Consider the following 21769-nt stretch of genomic DNA (forward strand, 5'->3'; position numbering starts at 1 on the left):
TGCCATACACAGCAAAGCACGAACCCGAGGCCTTGAGGGCGGATGGGGTAATTTTCTCCCATTTTGTTGTTTATGCTGTTGAATTACTCGAGTAGCTAGAGCCACTGAATTAGATTTCTAGTGTTCAACTTCCTCCCCTACTTTAACAAGTGCCATGTTTGCCTTCTCCAAGGCATCTCTATCCAATCTATGTGTATGCGTGTGTTCTTTACATTGCTCTTCTAATTCTAAAACTTTTTCTTTTAGTTTCTCTACATCTCTGTCTAATTCCTGAATTGCTTCAAAGAACAGCCATCTGGCTGCTCCCACCCCTTCCTTCACCTTTTTCCCCTTATCATCCAATTTTAGCTCCGATAAAGCTCTAGCTAAACTATCAGGGTCTGCCTTAGGTCTTTCCTGCAAGGGTTTAGGGGAAGGAGGGGGTGAAACTTGACTTAATACCTTAGTAAGAGGATCCCACTTCCCAAATAATGCTGTCAACGTAGTATCAACGCTCAACTTATTTGGGGTGCCTGACACAACGTCCTTCTTACCTACGCCTAGGTGTTTTAAAGGAAAAAACATTGGTGGTTGTTGTGACATTTCCACTGCAAACCTCAGATCCTGCCGACTACGCCAAGTGAACTGGTTTGTTACTTTAAAATCTGAGGTTAATACAGGAGTAGAAATGACACAAGACACCAAGGCTCAAACTTAACAATTTATTAAACAAAAACTTTTTTAGATAAACAATAAAGCTAATACTAAATAAACAGAAAAACTAATAGATCATGTACTTACAAGCATATGCATAAACAAAATCATCTTTGCCACTTATAGGGAAACTTCAAATCCTATCCAGTGCAGCTATCTGTTCAGTCAAGGCAAGGCCGACACTGGCGAAATGTCTCTAAGCTCAGTTCAGGCTTGTGCTCTGTGATCAAATCCGGAATGAATGATTTCCATTTTAGCCTTTGATCTTTTATAGTCTTCATGAGTTGATGGAATATTGTAGGAAAATCTGACATTACAAGCTCATCATGAGTTGATGGGATATTTTAGAAAATTACAGATCATTTCCTAAGTTGTAAACAAGCCTCGTAATGTCTGGTCTTGTGCCCTACTTCCCTTTTTCAAAGAACAGTTAGCTCACAACCTTGTGATATAGTTCCTCTTTGAAATCCTCACATTCTGGTAAACATCTTTTAAGCTGATAAACAACTTATAGGTTAACAAAAGTTCAGTAATACCAGTAATCAGTGAGCAAGGCCTGCTTTTAAGCATATTGTATTGTTACAATATTAGCAGCATAGAACTAGCAATAATCAATCTAGCAATAATTAAACATACACAGTGATATGTGGCTGGAGGCATAGCAAAAACTGGTAGACTGTGTGGATCCGTCACAGCATGCTACAGCATTTCTTTGTGTTTGCATTACTGTACAATTGTCCTGCTGTGTCTGTGCTACTGAAATGCTATCATGGCTTAGTGGTTCAGTACTGTGACTATAGTGCACCGTATCCTGGGTTTGAGCCCTGTCACTGCTTTTTATTTTCATGCTGGGCAGACCATACTGCTTAAGGGACAGTAAAGCTAATATGAGCATGTTTACCTGTTTTTGCTCAACTTTGCCTGACCTTGCTCAACATTGCTTAACATTGCCTGACATTGCACTAGTTAGCACGGGCAATTTTGTTTACATATACTAAATATTGGTAAAAGCTGCTTGGCACTGCTTTATATTGCTTAAAACATGGCAATCATGCCTCAGGTGGTGATGCAGGGCTGCTTATGTCAGATGCACATACTACACTCCCTATACATGTTTGGAAACAGGTAGTGTCAAGTTAAGCATCCCTTTTATTTTATGTGTGAGTCAGAGAGAGGTATCATTTCCAGGGTTCCTACTGAGCCAGTGTATGAGCTATGCGTTGCCTCTTTGCCAAGGCCAAGGCATACTGGGCGCACCTCCTTCTGCCTACTGGGGCAGGCTCAGGTTGTTCCTCCTCTGAGTCACGCTGTGCCTATGCAGGCCTTAGCAATGGTGGGGGGCTGTTTGGCCCTGCCCCATGCTGTTCCTGCTGCAGCTATTTTGTCAGGATCATATTGTGTAGCATGGCACATACCATGACAATTTGGGTACATGTAGTTGGTGAGTACTGCAAGGCTCCACCAGATGTGTCCAGGCACCGGAACCATGACTTAAGCATCCCAAACACACGCTTGATTACATTTCGTGTTTGTGCGTGTGCCTCATTATGGAGTTCTTGTTCAGCTGTGTGTGCATTTCTGATGGGTGTCATCAGCCACGGCTCCAGTGGGTATCCAGCATCCTACACTAGGTGACCGTCAGGGATGTTCCCATTGGCAAATGTCTGGTACACCTGTGTCAGATGCCAGATATGGGAATCGTGGTAGCTTCCAGGGCAGCCAGCACACACATTCAGTATTATGCCCTGGGCATCGCACATGACCTGGCAGTTGATGGAGTGGAAGCCTTTGCGGTTGATGTAGGGCCTATTCCGCTCATCGGCTGGTGCTTTGATGTGTATGTGCATGCAATTAATTGCATCCACTACCTCAAGGTATTCCGCTATTTGCTGGAAGAGATGCATATTGCTGGCCAATACCTCACGGGAATTGAGGAAATATACATGATCACCGACATGTGCTGACATGGCATTCAGGAACTGGTGCAGTACCCTGGATGCTGATGCCTGTGAAATCCCCATCATATCACCAGTTGGTCTCTGGAAGGTACCTGTTGCTAGTATTCTTAGGCCAACACATACCTTGGTTTCCACTGGGATGGGTTCCCCTCTGTTGGTTCTGTGTGTGAGGCATGGCCTGCAAAACTCAACAATTTGCTGCAGGAGCTCTCTGTCCACTCTATAGCGCTCCATTATCTCCAGCTCATGTAGCCCCTGGTAGGTTACCCTGGGTCTGTACACTCTTCTCCATCTCCTCACTGTGGGCTGCTCAACAACATTTGCAATTGCACCACCCTCAGCATCTTGCACATGTTGCCTTATAATAGCAATGGCAGCCCCTAACATTTTTTTGTCTCAGTTAAACTTTTTAAGTTTTGACTTCTCTTTGTATACTGCAGTGTTGCAGTGTTTCTAAGTAAAACATGGGGGAATGTTGTTTGCAGAGTTTTAAGTGCTGGGTTGGGCTAGTGTACTGTCTGTGTAACTGGCTGATTCTGATTGATTTCACCTGGCAGCTCTGCTACTTCTCCTTGGATAACTTTCTGCTAGTACTTTTTTTTCCTTTTCCCTTTCTGTTTCCACAGGGGGCAATGCCATGCAAACAAGCGCAAACATGCGCACACGTGAACGCACAGCCTTACACAGGCTTAGGTGGGTGCACATCCATGCACACAGGCTTAGACAGCCTTACACAGGCTTACACAGGTGCACACAAGTGCACACAGGCTTAGACTGGTTTACAGGTGCACACACGCACGTGCACACAGTGTAAGCATCTTTGCAAGAAACTTTGGTGGTAGCCACGGCGTACACCTTCGGTTTCTGGGTTTCAGTTCATACAACTGTAGACATGCCTATTCCAGTCCTGAGTAACTCACAGCAAACACATGCCACTCTGCTCCAATAAGCTTACAGTCTTTGATACGTACCCCCTCATGATGTCACCTATCTTCTACTCTGTTACTCCCCTAATCCTACTCTTACACTCTAGGGACATGGTACACATGGCAGGGAAAATTGGGATTCACTATCCTTATACTCATTTGTATAGGACTGCCTACTAATGCTTGGTTACATCTCTCAGACTGAGCTTCCCCCCTTAGCAACCGCTACTCAGTAGCCATGTTGTCTTCAGCCTGCCATTCACCTGCATGGCAGATGGATATTTTTAATAAAATGCCTATTTCTGGCTTTTATTTTTTTTTATGGTTTTTAGAGCGCTGCACGTTTGCACAGCGCTGCGCTGCACATAAACATCGGAGATCGGGGGGTATTTTTTATTATTTTGCAACACATATAAATGCCAATGGCCTTATATTTGACCATTGGCATGCTGCCTCAACTGGATGCATCCTTTATTTGGAGCTGGCATTGCTCCATTTTGCTATTTGCAGAATGGTACTCAATTACCAACAGAGTACATTTCTGCAAATAACACTACTCTTACTCGGACAGGTCAGTGTTTCCTGGATCGCAAATTTAACTCATTTGCATAGCTTTCAGCAGCAAATGAGGTAATTTGCATAACCTAACACTGTCCGTGCAAGAGTCGTTTTAGGAGCTCTCATGCACGCCCCTGCCGGCTGTTCCTGGATCGCTCGGCAGACATATTGGCTGTCTGGAGTCTTACTTTACTCTTAGACTCCATGCAAGCCTTCGTGAATCCGGCCCAGAGCATTTATGCAGCAGTAGTGTGGACAGTGCAGAACACTTGTCCCCACAGCCATTCAGATGTTTTATTTCAGTTTATTGTTAATTTATATAATTTTTTTTTTCATTCATTTATGTAATCTGGTACATTTTCAGGATAATGTGGGCAATAGGGGGTTCATGTATTGATGATGCAATAAAATTAGTAAACCCTACACTCTCACTACTTTCCTTTCACAACCACATCACATACCTGTAACAGTCAGGTGCATTTCCATTATTCCTTATGAAAGCAGCACATGTTGGTGCTAACTTTGCTGCTGTTTATGTCTAATACACATAAAGTGGGTCAGCAATGCTTGTTTTTTTTTTTTTTTTTTTTTATATAGCAACTTTAATAGTCCACCATCATTATCAAGTTGTTAGGATCTTTCATGAAAGAATCTCTGTTTATATAAGTGTAACTACACCCAGTTTTTGTTAATTAACACAAAACAAATCATTGCGTCTCTCCATGCTATGTTACAGGTAAAATTCACATGCCATTCTAATAGGCAGAAGATGCTGGAAAAGCAGTTCATCCAAAGACACCTCCTTGCTAAGAAGACCCTTTCATAGATGCACATAATAGATGCTATCTTCATGGACTTCAAAGCAGTTACTCACAACCAACAACTGAATAAACTTGCTGACTATGGTTTCTCTCCAGAAGTTAACACTTGGTTTAAGAACTGTTTATCCAATACATATATATATATATATATATATATATATATATATATATATATATATATATATATATATATATATATATATATATATATACACATATATGTTTAATTTCTCTCTATGATAGCTCATCTTGCTAAGGGTCTCCCAATGGGTTCTGTCCTAGCCCCTTTGTTCCTTTCATTGCTTTTTAATAGATTTCAGTGGACATTCCATATCTTAACATAATTGTGTATTTATACAATATTGTATTCACTGCAGTGCAGAAATCAGTACAAGAAGCAACATCTAAGGTACAGTGTGATTTATCCTTAATCTATGACTGGCTTGACAATAGCAAACTTGCTTTCAACTATAAGAAATCCATTATTATGAGCTAGAAAACATTCCTACAACACAAATCATAGACCCCTTTGGAACCATGCTCTTATGTATAAATGAACAAAAATAGTTGGACTTGCTGTTGAAATTAATCTTGCAATTTATAGCCATATCAAACCACCCACTTCTGAGGCTTTCCATAACTCAGAGTTGCTTACACTCTCTCAAATGTACTCACCATTACAGTCTCCATCAATGCACTTGCACCAAGACTTGAATACTCTTTATCTACTATTACCTTTTTTCAGATATGATATATCATTATTTCAAATCACTGAAACTAATGTATTCAGATGTATTCTCCTAAGAAAGTAAATGAACACCATTACATCTCCACCCAAATAGCAAATTAACTGCCTATCAGTCCTAGGCTACCTACCTACCCAGCCTTCTTTTCTTTAACTTGCTTAGAGAAAGCTATTGCCCTCCATTTGCACACAGACAGCCAGTAAAATAAATTAATTACTTACTAAGGGCAAACTCTACTCAGAGACTAATGAGACTCAGGTTTTGCCTTACTGTATTCTAAAGATCTTTCTGGAATAGGAGACCCATGAAAATACTATATTGGTCAACCTAGTTCCCTTCAAGAAAAAATTGAAGGAACACTTGATTCAAAATAAGTATGAATACTTCCAAGATACTGGATAGGTTCCAGACTAATTTAATTCAAGACTTTGGCTTACTGTTGTTTTGGCTATGACCACTAATTTGTACATGACGTCTGGATTAAGTGAAAATAGCTTGGAAAATGTTTATATGTTTGGGTTGCTGTTCTTTGATATGACCTCAAATTCATACGGAGATACTAGCTAATTAAACAGCTAACTTTGACCACACTGTAAATATGTCTTGTTTGTTTCACTCATTAATGTGACTGTGCATATTTACTTATACATTGCTTACTCTGCAATTTGCATTGTATATATTTTTTTCATCTCATTATATTTGTAATCAGTGCTTTTGTCTTCTGTCATGAAAAATCATTTCATTATTTCATAATTGTTATATGGCCTGATCAGTGTCTGAAAAGGGCCTCATACCAGCTCATCCACTTGCTTAACAAACAAACAAACAAACAATAAATAATGTCCGTTTGCATGTAGACAAGAATATTAGTAGAAATTTATGGCATGATCTTAGTATGGCTTCCGTTTTGTTCATTGATTTGTAATGTCCACTTATCAATAATACGTGCACAGTAAATGACTTAATCATTGAGGAGATCGTGTTTATCTAAGATGATACCAGGGCCACACTCTTCTATGCTGTCCAGAACCCTTCTCAGATTGACAAAGTGGTATTTTCCATCTTTTTCCTTTACAAGAAAACAATTAATGTAAGAATGCATGCTAAATTCATTTCTTTTCATTAAACAGCAAGTGCAGCTATCACTCTCGATGCAATATGATTCAGACAGAATGACTCGTTAGTATTTGTAATCTTATACAATTCTATGGTGTATTTATTCACATTCACATTGAGGTAAGCCTGTGCTAAGTATATTTTTTGAACCACTTCCCTTGTTAGATATGAACAATAGGCTTATTTCTTGGTAAGAAGCATTACACTGTACGTAACACTCAATTTGTAGTCACTCTGAAATCTCACTAAGTATGCGCATGATTTTTTTTTTTTTTTACATCTCTGAACCCAGTGAACACATCAGATTCATCTTCTCTTCACCAAAATAATTCACAACAAAGATTCAGTCTTTCAATATAAGTTAACTGGTCTTTGAGAGTAACATAAACATCACTTGCTATATCTAGTAGCCTATCATTTTCCATCACTGAACTTGATCAAGCATGTACAGCATTTTAGCAGTCCCCTGAAACATAAGGCAATAATTATCTAATTTGTATTAAACCAGAATTTCTTTTTTAATAGTTTTATGCCCAAGATCACTTTAAAATTGCTATTCTAATAGTACTGTGCCCAAGAGTAGAACTGAGTAATCATTTACTGAATAGCCCCTTAGTTTTACAAAGATTCACTTAATATTGCCTCCCTGTAGGCTCTTCTGCATTTATGTAGAAATCTCTTAATATTGCTTATTTGAAAACCTATTTAGCACATAATAATTATACTGTATAAACAGTTTCCTATGCATTCTTCATTAATTCTTTTTTATGTTAAAATTACTTTTATGCCCTTAATTATATATGTATATATTGCAAAATTATTTCCTTCAGTTGTAAGCTTTAGCATTATTAAAATGATATACATGCACATGCAAAGTGTCTTAATTCTGGGTTACATTGTGCTCACATGTATTCTACAGTTATTAACTCATTGTATTTGAAGTTAAATATTGACATCAATGCATCAAAGTCAAATGCTCCTCCTCATATTGTAAGTACACGAAATGCCTAACCTGAATCACAGTAGGTCAAATATGTCATACAGGATATCTCATAATGGTAGTTGAAGATGCAAGTGATCTCAAGGAGGGGTTGTCACGTGAGGTGTATGATGACTTGCTGTGATGAAGTCACTTACTTGATGCAGGTTATCCTACAGATACTGCTTTCACAATGCTGTGGGACCAGGATATCAAAGGGGAGGTTCTGCTACATGTAGATGAACTGTGATGTGACCTGCATGAATTCTGTTGCCCCCCCCCCCACACACACACACAAGCACATACTATTTCCACCTTCCTCAGAAGCACTTTTAGTACAACAGATGCTCCCACATATCCGGACTGTACCCTGCCATCTTCCCCTTCCAACACTGACTCCTACTTGTGTCAAGTAAGTCCTCACTAGTGAATGGATGGAGGTGGAGATGGATGCTTGGAGTGTCACTATACTAAGGATTAGTGTGATCATAGCATTATCCCTACTCTCTCCCATTTCCATGCAGTGCTGAAAATCCTTATGTACATCCTGGAGGACTTTCATAGGGTCATAGGATTATAGGAGGTTACTAAGCTAAAGGCCCTAGAGCTCTTACAAGCCAGGCCAGGTTCATCCCTTGTTCCCAAGAGTGTCCATTTAAAGCAGACATCAAAATCAGCATCTATTGCCCCTGTCCAAAAGGGACACAGGTGGAACCCCCAGAATGAATTTCCAATTACCAGTTGTCCAAAGTGTGCTTAAATAGGGTCAACAAGGGGTTTTCTTTAACCTGAATTGGAAGCCTGTTCCAAAGGTGAAGGAACCTCTAGGAGACAAATATGTAACTCCAGCAGGTTCTGTTGATGTTGCGTACCAGGTTAAGATCCTTAGAGTGAGTAACCCATGTGCCACTTGACTTGCAAATGTGCAGCATTCCCATTAAAGCAGGGTCAGAAATTGCCTTATATGCAAGGTACAGGTTAAAACTGAGTATTCTGTATGGCACAGAGTAAAATGACAGTGATTTGACCATTTCTTGCTGACTCTGTGGAAGTGCACTGAACCTTAACAATGTTAGAGCACATGTGCTGCTGGTCAATCAATACTTTACATGTTTCCTGAGGCAGTTGTGACATATGCCTATGCCTTACATCTCTTTATAAAGGTGTCACTGTGGACACTGTTACCTCTGAATTTCAATAAAAAAACTTCAGAAAGTCTTATTCAAATCACCACAACAAAAAAAATGTTATTAACAAGCGTTTAACAACAGTGCTTCTTCAGATTTCTGACCAATCACATCTTTACCTGTTGGAGCTTTCCTTTCTCTTTTGTTCTACCTCTGAATTTCTGCTATCATCCACAAGGTGTTATTGGAGACACTGGTGTAGTGTTGCATACGTTCTCTCCCTGTAGAACCTGCAGTGTAATGTCACTATGTACTTGAGTTTGTGATCCAGTTTCACTTCCTGCAGAGTTACTAATATGTTGTGGAGTGGATGATCCTGCCATTAAACATGGCAACTATTTGTCATTTTCTTCAGGCTGTCTCTTAAATATAATTAAGTTATCATGATCACCACCAGTGATTCAGCTGCTGATGTCCTATAAATTTACTGTTATAGTGGAACTGCTTGTTTCTGCTGTTGACCCTGCTGACCCTCTAAAGAATTAATTGATTACATTACTACTGAGATACTGGTATACACTATTGTATGCTGTATAATGAGGTATGGAGGACATGTAACATGCACACTTTGTTCAGTGTTATTATGAGTAGGAGTGGAGAATTCACCTGTTCATTTTAATTGTTGTGTGGTATATGTAATCATTTCACTTCAGCACACTTTTCTATGAAAATATTTTACAATGGCCAAACAAAACTTATTGAGCAGATGTCAGTTGATGCTTTAGACATACATAATACCCAGTAACCACACCACCTCTAATTAAGCCAGTGGCATCATCATCATCATCTCTTTTATGGTCATCCCCATGAATAGGGAGTTTCACTTTGAAGGATCAAAATTTCAGAACATTGAACCTCTGATCATTGAAGACCCGAGGAGTGAAGTGTTGAAATGCTAAACCTTGTGAACGGAGATCACCATACAGTGCGGAATGGGAACTTTACAGTTCTGTTCACTGTAGTGTGATCTCAGAGGTGGTACATTTAAGTAGCTGGGGGTGTGGAGGGTGCAGGGGGTACCCCCATGCAAAAACATGAAATAAGAAGTTTTCACATTTTTAGTTTTATTTTTTTGTACATGTAGGTTTGATATTTCAGCACTTCGATCCTCTGGTCTTCCAGGATCAGAAGTTCAATGTACAGAAATTTCAATCCTTCAAACTGAATCCATATATAGAGGAGGTATTCCTTATCAGGTCTAAAGTAATAAAGGTTCAAGGCCCTGCAGCAGTGTTATGGGCGTATGTATTCTGCCTTGCCTTTCCACAGGCATTTCCTACCACATCATCGTCCCTTTTCTAGCACTATGTTTCAAGTGCAGTTTCTTCCTCCAACAGCTTTCATATCCATAACCACATGACTTTGGGCATTTTTTCAACTTGTTTGGATTCTCCTTTTCAAAAAAGTTTTTCCCATATGTCTTATATGTCCTAAGTAAGTTTTCATATATACTGACAACACAATACATTGATGAAAATACATAACATCAGACTTCACTCATGTCAAATTATGTACTTATACCATGTATAACACAATTTGTAAAAATAGTATTCCCTTCAGTTCTACTTCCCCATACATTTTCAATGCTACTGTCATGAATTCCCACTTGTAAATTACACTCATGTCATCAACATTAACATAAATCAACTGTATCTGACCATCAGATAAATAAAAGGCACAATTTCCCCAGTAATAACTTTTCTATAAAATCAATTGCTTCCCAATAATCTATAACATTATTACTCTTTTTATCTTACTTGATAAATGTTACACTTTCCCGGAACACTCACTACCTATCTTGTGTGATTGCAAGTAAATGTGGTGGTCTTAAACGTATTCTCATAAATTCAGGATAACTGTACTTTGAATCACAGTAACACATAAGTGTGAATGTCATCAGATTCACTTAAGGAGACCTTGAGCAGCACAGGAAAAGTTGCACTGACTGGCACCGAGTGAAGATGGTCTTGGGAATGAGCGAATAAGACTAATATATCTTTATACATACAAAAGGGAACATGGAGTCAGCAACACTTAAGTTAACATAATCATGATGCTTAATCCATGCCCAACCAAACTGCATCAACTTAAAACACTCAGTAGTTTATTTTATAGGATAACAGAACCCAACAGGAAAATATTTTATAAAGTGAAGTAAACAAGGAAAGAATGACTTACTGATGTAGCACTTTAAAAGGCATGCTGAAGGAAATGATTAATGCATGACATTCAAGTTTCTTTTTTCAAATAAAGACAACATTATAGCACAGAAGCAGAAATACATGTAAGCAACTTAAATAGTAATGATTTTTGCTTACTATTCAAGGAAATGCAAAACTACTCCTAAATATTTGTGTATATATATATATATATATATATATATATATATATATATATATATATATATATACATATATGTGTGTGTGTGTGTGTGTGTGTGTGTGTGTGTGTGTGTGTGTGTATTTAGACACACACATATGTGTGTACCAAGGCAGTTTGGAAAAAAAAACTTGACAATAATAGCACTTCCACGTCTAATGTTCGTTCATGGAAACTGGCTTTGGCCATAGTGACGGCACACTCTAGAGGGTGTAGTTCCAAACCGGTGAACCACAGCCCTACACTTACATTATTCATTAGGGCACTGGCAGTTTGATATACTGCAACACTTCTGAAGGTATGATTAAGCTCCAAGCTGGTCTGACAAGGAAACCAAAATTATGGTCTACCTATTAAGGGAGTCATACCAAGATAAAACTGAAACATCAATTTGTGGCATAGAATGGAAACAAAGTGACCTCTTGTAAGAATTGATTGAGCCTGACAGGGTTAGCCCACACTAGGCCCCAGTGCTGCCACAGGTATGATGATCTACAGCTGGATGAATGGGTAGACTAGGTGATGGTAAAAAGGCCAGATTTCTATAGTAATTATTTTTATCAGTTTTTTAAATCTTGTCAAAATAGATTTAAAAACATACTTGATAACTACTGCATATATATGTGTATATATATATATATATATATATATATATATATATATATATATATATACATACACACACACACACACAAGAATAAATATGTCTGCATGCAAATATTTATCTGTATTTCAGTGAAAGGTATTACTTACTACAAACAAATCTGTAAACAGAAATGATTGTTTCTACAAATAAGTCATGTTTTTATGTACGCATGCTTTTGAGTATAAATATTCAATGCATATGCTAAACTAATGATACATTGCAGAACTCTACACACACACACACATATATATATATATATATATATATATATATATATATATATATATATATATATATATATATATATATATATAGATACATGCATATATATTTATATCTGTTTATACATGAACAGAAAATACCATATTTGCTTTGCTCTTTTCATTTCATATAGTGTAGGTATTAAATTAATAATTAGTTGTACTACAGTCAAGCAATTTTTAGAAAAAAAAAGATTTAGTTTGTGTAGGCCACAAACATTTTACTAAAATGACATTTATGTAAGAAATTAATGTCTTCAAAAATATTAGCTGTACATACAAAATGAATGAACTCAGTTAGCTACTACTCCAAAGCAGGGATGATGTGAGGGTGGGGTTAAAGTAGCAAGTGAATGACCGGCACAGAGGATACTCAGAAATGCATTGTTTACTTATTTCTGAATACATTTTTACTTAATATCCTTATATGCTTACATACTAAGCTTCAAATTACCAAAGCACATATTCATAAAATATTTTTAGTACATCCATCTCTAGTAGTAAATATTTCCAGATTCTGTTTCTGAGTTAAGCAGGAAGGCAGTTAAGCATAGATTTTCTTGCATTCATTGTATTTAATCCACCTGTGCTAATAAGTATTTCTTCTTCCATGCAAGTTTGAGGGGAAGGTAAAGGTGTGCTGCATTGAGTAAATTCACATAGGTTCATAGGTGTGTACTAGGCTAATGGCCCTGGAGCCTTTACAAGCCTAGCCCATATGATTACCCTGGCATCATGACACCCAACCTTAGTTCCCAGTGCCTCTGTTGAGTAAAGCCACTGAAGTGATCCCTGGGATGAATTTTCTATTTCCCATCCACTCATCAAGATTTGTCTTGAAGAGGGCCAGTGAGGTGCTCTGTTTGACATGTATGGGAAGTCTATTCCATAGCATGGGCTGTCTCTGGGTTATGAACCTGTCTCTCCAGCATGTTCTGTTGATTGTGGTAATGAGGTTGAGGTCTCTGGAGCATGTGGTGCGGAGGGATTGGGATTTCGTTAGATGTAGCATTTCTAACAGAGCTGGATCAGACATGGTTTTGTAAGTCAAACAGTGATTGCCTCTAAGTAGGCGATATGAGACAGGGAATAGTTGGATATTTTTTTTAGTCTGTCCATATAGGACAAATGTTTAAGGCCTAGGATCCTCTTTGTGAGGTATTTTTGTGGCCTTTTCAGTTGTTGCAGGTATTTAGCGAAGTACATGCCAAATGGGGCATTGTACTCAATGATTGGCTTAATGAGGGAAGAGTAGAGGGAGACAATGACCTCTTTCTTCCTGGATGCAAAACCCTTAGTAATGAGATGTGCCAGATAGAAGGACTTTCTGACCAGAGTGCCAATGTGGTGGTCAAAAGAGAGGTTGCTGTCATCCTGTGTTCCTAAATCTCTTATAACGCCTTCTGTGTTCAGTGGACTACCATCGATGTGGTATTTCATAGGAACCGGGTTTTTCCCAAAGTGGATGACAACACATTTTTGGCATTGAGCTTAAGGCCAAGGTTCTGACACCAGTATTTAGTCTCAGTGAAGCCTTTCTGTAGGATGTCAACATTACCTGGGGAGTTAATAATAGCTCCCAACTTGCAATCGTCTGCAGACTTTGTCAGCTAGAGTCCCTTTATGTTGGCCTGGACTTCAGAGAAGTAAATGCCAAACAGGAAAGGACCCAGGACTAAACCCTGTTGGACTCTACTTGTGACTGGTCGGCAGTCTGACTTGGAGTCAGCTACTTTCACACTGTGGGTTCTACCTGTAAGCCAGTTTGCAACCCATCTAGTGATATAGGGGTTGATTCCTAGCTTAGTGAGTTTTTCCATGATTCCTGAATGGGGAATGGTATCAAAGGCCTTGACCAGATCAAGATAGGCTGTATGAACCACCTTGCCTTCATCCACAGCTCTGGGGACTGACTCAAAGAAGTTGAGCAAGTTGAGCAGGCATGATCTAACCTTCACAAAACCAAACTGTGTGGAATCCAGAGTTTGGAGGTTCCCTATATCCGTGTTTATTAGGTCCATGATGATGCATTTCATAGCTTTGCATATCAGACTCATCAGGCTAATGGGATGATAGTTCCCAGGGTCTGTAGTCACTCCTCCTTTGTAGAGAGTGATTACTGTAGCAGTGCGCCATTCGGTAGGGACAAAGCCTGAGGCGAGGCTGTGATTGAATAGGGCACACAGGTGAGATGCCAAATCACTCTGTAGTTCATGTAGAATACAGCCAGGGATATTGTCAGATACCATAAAAGCTGTATTCTTGGCCTTGGACAGTGCTGTTTTAACCTGTGCAGCAGTAATACTGGGTGCCTGGCAATCTACTGGTATTGTGACTGTTCCTTTGGGGGGGTGAGAGGGGAAAGTTGGCACTGAATCTGTCGGCCAGTATATTGGCAATATCTGTTGGCTTGGTATAGGAGGTATCATTTTGAAGTAGCTACATGATATTAATTAAAGCTTCATGTAATGTATGCAAGGAATAGTGAAAAGCAGAAACTTTAATGGAAGTGTATGCCAAGGTTGCAGAAAATACCCATTCCCCCACACAGAAAAGCTGTAGACAGACAAGAAAATGTAACAGACTGAAGGAAGTTATGCTGTCCTTCTAGTTTAACATGCAGTGAAAAAGAAAAACTTATTAGCATAGATAGAGTGAATATAATGAATGTATGAAAATCTGCATTTTGCTGCTTTCCTGATTAATAAACAAAAGGATATAGGAAGTCTCAGTAGAAATGTATACAGAAGTAAGCACACATATTAAGCAAGCGCAGGAATAACTTTAGTGCCTTGCTGATTTATTAAAAGTAGTCCTTTAAGAATGATTGAAACACATATCTGTGATGGTTATGCAACCATCCTCAATGTCTTCTTTTCTATGTAGCAGAAGATGAAATTGCTTACAATAAAGCTTAAAAAGAAAGACAATTTAAGATGCTAAGTAAGAGAGCTCATGAGTATGCAAAGAAATCAGTCATTTCCATTCCAAAAAACTGTTAAGCAATAAAGGACATTTTTTTCTATGTTTTACTTATTAAGTATAAATACAAAATTAATTCACACATAAAGATAATAAAGGAATCTGGCCCAATGGCTTTCAGTATACCACTGTTAATACAATATATACAAATAGCCAGAAATTTCAAATGTTTTACCATTCCGTATGATACACCAACTTATCTCATCAGTAGCAGTACATTGCAAATGTAAAAAAATCAGCATTTGCTAGTAACATCCTGATTGTTTCCATATTTCCAGGAGAACTTTTTTCTGAATAAAGATGTAATAAAAAGAAGAAATCACTATTAGTGAAAATTGTATTGATGTATTACATTATGAGAACATTTATTGTCTCCATTTCTCATTCCCCCTTTGCCTTATTTTAATTATGATTACTGTTTCTTTCTTTGTTTTCTTTCTCACCTATTTCTGTTCATTTTTCTACAGGTCCAGAATCAATGACTTCAGTTCAAATTGCACTTTCATTTAACACTTCTAAAATATTAATACTGGTGAAGTAGATTCTCAGTAGAACTGTATAAATGTTAACATTACTTTAAAATGCAGAACTTTTCTTTAACCTTTAAAACATATCTCTATTAAAACAAAACGTTGAGATTTCAACTATTCCATTGCACCCTCATTCAAAATCAGTTCTACAAAGTTACAAATTGTTAGTACTCTGTTTGGCAGACTTACACCCCCAGATTCAGCAAGCCCTGCACGGTGCAGGAACTGCGCAGGAGCTCCAGGAGGCAATATGTCCACCGTGCGATCCAGGAATAAGCTGCAGGGACGTGCATGAGCGCTCCTGCACTATTCCTGCACGGACGCAGCTCTTGTATGCAAATTACCCCATTTGCAGGTTAAAACCATGCAAATGAGGTGAATTTGTTATCCAAGAAGCTGGCAGCCAGCCGTGCAGGACTAGTGTAATCTGTAGAAATGTACTTGGTTAGTAACCAAGTACATTTCTGCAAACTACAAAACGGAGCCATGACAGCTCCAAAAAAAGGGTGTATGTAATGTGCAAAGCATGCCAATGACCAAATATATGGCCATTGACATGGAAAACAGTTAAAAAAAAACTTTCATTTTTTTTTAGCCGATTTCAGCTGTTTAAGCATAGGGCAGTGACACACAAACGAGATCGGGCCAAAAATAAAAAAAAACTGAAATAAGCATTCTAACCAAAATCACTATTTTTCCATTATACTCAATGGCAGGCAGAAAACAACATGGCCAGTGAATAGTGGTTGCTAAGGGGGGAGGATCAGTGTAGGACCTGTAACTATGCATTAGCAGGCAATCCTATGCAAATGAGGGGAATGATACTGAATCCCAGATTTCACCTCATTGCTAGTCAGCACCTAACAGTGTAATTGCAGGAATAGCTTGGTGCAAGCCTAGGAGTTAGCTGACATCATAGGGAGGGTGTCAGGCATATTGCAAGTGGACTGGAGCCCTGTGGCTTGGGGTTGCCCTTAGCTTAGCAGAGTTAAGCAAGGGTGTGTGTCTGAGGTAGCCTAGCACTCTTTATATTGCCTAAGCGGGTGTGTGCACCGCGTACCAGGTTTTAAAGGAAAAAAATAAGTAAACCAGGAAATAGCAGCTCTGTGCAGATTTGAGCACTGTGTTTGTGCGGTGCGCCCCTGGGCTTAAACAGGAAGGCAATGGGAAGGGAAAACAGTAGTAGGAAGGTAATCAAGGAGCACTAGCATAGCTGCCAGGTGAACTGCATCAGAATCAGCCAATTACACAGGCAACAGCCCAGCCCAGAACAGTACTATAAACTAAGCACACAACTTTCCCTCTGTTTTTTCCCACATACTCTATACCACCGGTGTATACAAGCAGGTTAATTTTAACAAACAAAAACAACAAAATGATAGGGGCTGCCTATCTATCATACATCAACATGTGGAAGAGGCTGAGGGTGGTGAGGATGAGAATGATGTAGACCAACCCACAGTGAGGAGACGGAGAAGAGTGTACAGACTCAGGGAAACCTACCATGTGCTACATGAGCTGGAAATAGTGGAGTTCTATAGGGTGGTCAGGGACCTCCTACAGCAAATTGTTGAGCTGTGCCGGCCACACCTGACACACAGAACTAACAGAGGGGAACCCATCCCAGGGGATACTAAGGTATGTGTAGGCCTAAGAATACTAGCCACAGGTACCTTCCAAAGGTCAACTGGGGATATCATGGGGATCTCACAGGCATCAGCATCCAGGGTACTCCACCAGTTCCTGGTTGCCATTTCAGCACATGCCTGTAAGCATGTATACTTCCCCAACACCCGTGAGGTGTTGGTCAGCAATATGCATCTCTTCCACCAAATAGCAGAATACCCTGAGGTAGTATGTGCTATAGACTGCATGCACATACACATAAAAGCACCACCTGGTGAGAGGGTAGGGTCTACATCAACCGCAAGGGCTTCCCCTCCATCAACTGCCAGGTTGTGTGCGATGCCCAGGGCATTATAATGAATGTGTATGCTGGCTGCCCTGGAAGCTATCACACTTCCCACATCTGGCATCTGATGCAGCTGTACCAGAGATTTGCCATTGGGGACATCCCTTACGGTCACCTTGTGGGGGATGCTGGTTACGCACTGGAGCCGTGGCTGATGACACCCATCAGAAATGCATGCACACCTGAAAAAGAACTCAATAATGAAGCACATGCACAGACCAGAATTATAATAGAGCATATGTTTGGGATGCTCAAGTCATGGTTCCAGTGCCTGGACACATCCGGTGGAGCCTTGCAGTACTCAACAGCTACATGTACTCAAATTGTCATTGTAACTGGCATGCTACACAATATGACCCTGTGAAACAGCTGCAGCAGGAACAGCATGGGGCAGGGCCAAACAGCCCCCCACAATTGCCAAGGCCTGTACAGGCACAGAATGACTCAGAGGAGGAACAACATGAGCATGGCCCAGATGGAGGCGTGCCCAGTATGCCCTGGCCTTGGCAAAGAGGCAACGCATAGCACATACACTGACACAGTAGGGACCCAGGGAATGACACCTCTCTCTGAATCGCACATACAGTAAAATGGATGGCAAACATGACGCTATCTGTGCTCAACCATGTATAGGGAGTGTACTATTCATCCGACATAGGCAGCCCTCCAGTGCCATCCTCAATACTGGTACAGCCACAAGGTATGTCACTCATTGTACCAGTTGCCAAATGGAGTAGTATGTGTTGTTACTTGTATCTAAGGTATGGATGTGAGCATGCAAGGTAATCGGGTGGCTGAATGGGATGTCAGCAGATAACAGACACCTATAGTGGCAGCATGAGATCTGTAACTAATACTGGTGTCACCATAGTAGCCAGTACTGCACATGGTGACAAAACCCACTGCAGGAAATGTGCTGAGCCACATGAGTGTCCATATGACACACACATGCTAGACAGGGAGGCTCACATACCCAACAACAGTCTCAGCCAGCAGGACATGTGTAGACAAACACAAAAAAGACTGTGCTAAGGCCTCTGAATGATGGCTATGGCTAACCTCCCCCCAAGCCTACACAGACAGACTACATCAGGTCAGGCAGTGGGATGTTAGCTCTGAAGGGTAAGAAGTCAGACACTGATATGTAGGTCAATCAAACCTAAGACCTGTAGTACACTGATATGCCTCTAGTCAGCATGATAGGTTAGAATACATAATGAAATGGAGTACCTGACATACCAGTACAGTCATAGCAAATGTGTACAAGTTTCAGGTGTGCCCGCCAATCCTATGTAGAAATGTAGTAACAGTCTGGTGTGCCCCCAATCCGATGTAGACATGTTGTAACAGTCAGGTGTGTTCCCCCAATCCTATGTAGAAATGTAGAAACAGTCAGGTGTGCCCCCCAATCTGATGTAGACATGTTGTAACAGTCAGGTGTGTTCCCCCAATCCTATGTAAAAATGTAGAAACAGTCAGGTGTTCCCCCAATCCTATGTAAAAATGTAGTAACAGTCTGGTGTGCCCCCCAATCCAATGTAGACATGTTGTATCAGTCAGGTGTACCCCCCGATCCTATGTGGAAATGTAGAAACAGTCAGGTGTGCCCCCAATCCTATGTAGAAATGTAGAAACACTCAGGTGTGCCCTCCCAATCCTAAGTAGAAATGTAGAAGCAGTCAGGTGTGCCCCTCAATCCATTGTAAAAATGTAGAAACAGTCAAGTGTGCCCCCAGTCCTATGTAGAAATGTAGTAACAGTCTGGTGTGCACCCCCAATCCGATGTAGACATATAGTAACAGTCAGGTGTGCCCCCCAATCCTATGCAGAAATATAGTAACAGTCTGGTGTGCCCCCCAATCCAATGTACACACATTATAACAGTCAGGTGTGCCCCCCCAATCCTATGTAGAAATGCAGTAACAGTATGGTGTGCCCCCAAAATCCGATGTAGAAATGTAGTAACATGTATGTGTAGGTATAATACCAGTGGAGCACAAATTACCTGAGGTGGCCAAGGTAGCAGGATAGATTGTAGCATTTGTACAATATGCAGGTATGCGTGTGTGAGAGTGGTCAGTATGTATGCATGGTGAGGTTTGACCTGGTGGCCATTGCCCAGTACTGCCAATGACAGGGCCAAGTCCTCACAAATGCAGTGCCAAAAACAATACTCCCCAGTATAACACATTCTAGAAGTAAGCCATTGTAAATGTATGGAGGTAGAATGTGTCACCATCTGAAAGATGGACATGGCATGAATGCTGGGCCAGATATACAAGCAGTACACAGGGGAAAGTACCCCAGACAGACAGTGTATAATGTGTAACCATGAAATGGACACACCCTTGGATTTGTACATACAGGTTTGCAGCACATTATCTAGGCTTGTAGTAGGGAATACCAATGTCATCTGGCCAAACACTCGCAGATCACAAAGGTCATAGGAATGATGTATTGAGCAACAGCTGATCTCCCTGCACAAGCCAGCATAAGTGGAATGCCCCATGCATATCTGTGAGTCAGATGCAAATACTGCCATAGCACACATGCACCCAGCTCACCCAACCACCACCTACAGGTACCTATCCGGTCTTATCCAGTCTGTTGGGAATGGGTACAATATGACCCCTCCACCTGTGTATGGCAGTAGTGAAAGAATGCAGCATGTAGTGCAGGTGTCCCATGCAGGTGTGTCTCTAGCTGTAAGCAGCAACCTGCCAGCATCCACACCACCTGATCAATACTGACAGAAAGTATTGGCATGAACACCTAGCACACCCACCCTGTCACCACAGGTTAATATACTGTATGGCAGTCTGGTACTGTAGGACTGACAGAATGCAACGACCTGCTACAGCTGGCCTGCATCACTACCAAATGGCCTACAGTCCTCTGCCAAAGGCCTGTGTCTCACCCGTACTGCCAATGCATGTTATGTCATGGACTCCCAAATAACAGCATAACACTGTCCACAGAACCAATATGCAAGGCCATGTGGACAAACCACATTAACATGTCCACCATGTCCCATTGCATCAACTGTGGGCCAACACCAATACACTGCTGTGATGAGGTTATAACTATAGGGAAAGTATCAGAGAATGTCTGCATAATGTATGGAAGTGGATAGAATAATGGGGGTGGGGGGTGGGAGCATGGGCAGCATGGAATGTGCAAAGTCTGAAACACAACCATGTGCACATACTATCCTTGGCTGACAACACAAAAATGGGTGGCTACAAACCTGCCCATAAACTACAGTGGGAGTAATGTCCTGACTTATGATCCCTCCCTCTGGGTAACCTGTGTGAATCTGTGCAGCTGTGAGGTATTTCCACAGCGAGATAGGAGTCCAGGGAAGTAAATAGTGTGGGAAGAAATAGCCAGGGAATTGTTATGGCTAGGCCTGTATAGGCTCTAGGGCCGATAGCCTATACCAACCTATGAACCTATATGTGGCTGTGTTCACAAGGTTGTGAGTATGCACTTTCTCACAGGTGTCTGTGCTGTGACATGCGTGTAGAGCCTTCTATATTTGCAGGTACATGTGTATTCCCTTATACAAAATGTAGTCCAGTGTTGTAGCAGTCTGCCTGTAGTTTGCAAAGTGCTTTGTGACATGCCTAGCAGCCTACTGTAATTACCCAGTGTGCTATGCCCAGTTATTTGCAAGACATACTGCTGCCAAACCACCATAACTGTTGTGTATTTCTGACAAAGCAGTGGGATTCTGTACAGATGTATGCCACTAACAACTGGGTAGTATGTGGCCATGTGACCTCTGCACCACCAGGTATTATGTGTCAGGACAGACTGGGGTGTGTGAAAGCATAAACTATGTGGGCATATGTAGTCCAGTATTTATGTGACATACCCATGTACATGGCTATTAACATCTACATTGTGAGGCGTGGTCCACATGTCTCACATGAAGGGGATTTGTGTATACCTCTGGACTGACCACAGAGTGCCAGACTGTCCACATATATATTGCTAATATCTCTGCTGTAGTC

Source organism: Protopterus annectens, chromosome 6.part0 (genome assembly GCF_019279795.1).
Source record: "Protopterus annectens isolate FY-2018-M chromosome 6.part0, PAN1.0, whole genome shotgun sequence".
NCBI lineage: Eukaryota > Metazoa > Chordata > Ceratodontiformes > Protopteridae > Protopterus > Protopterus annectens.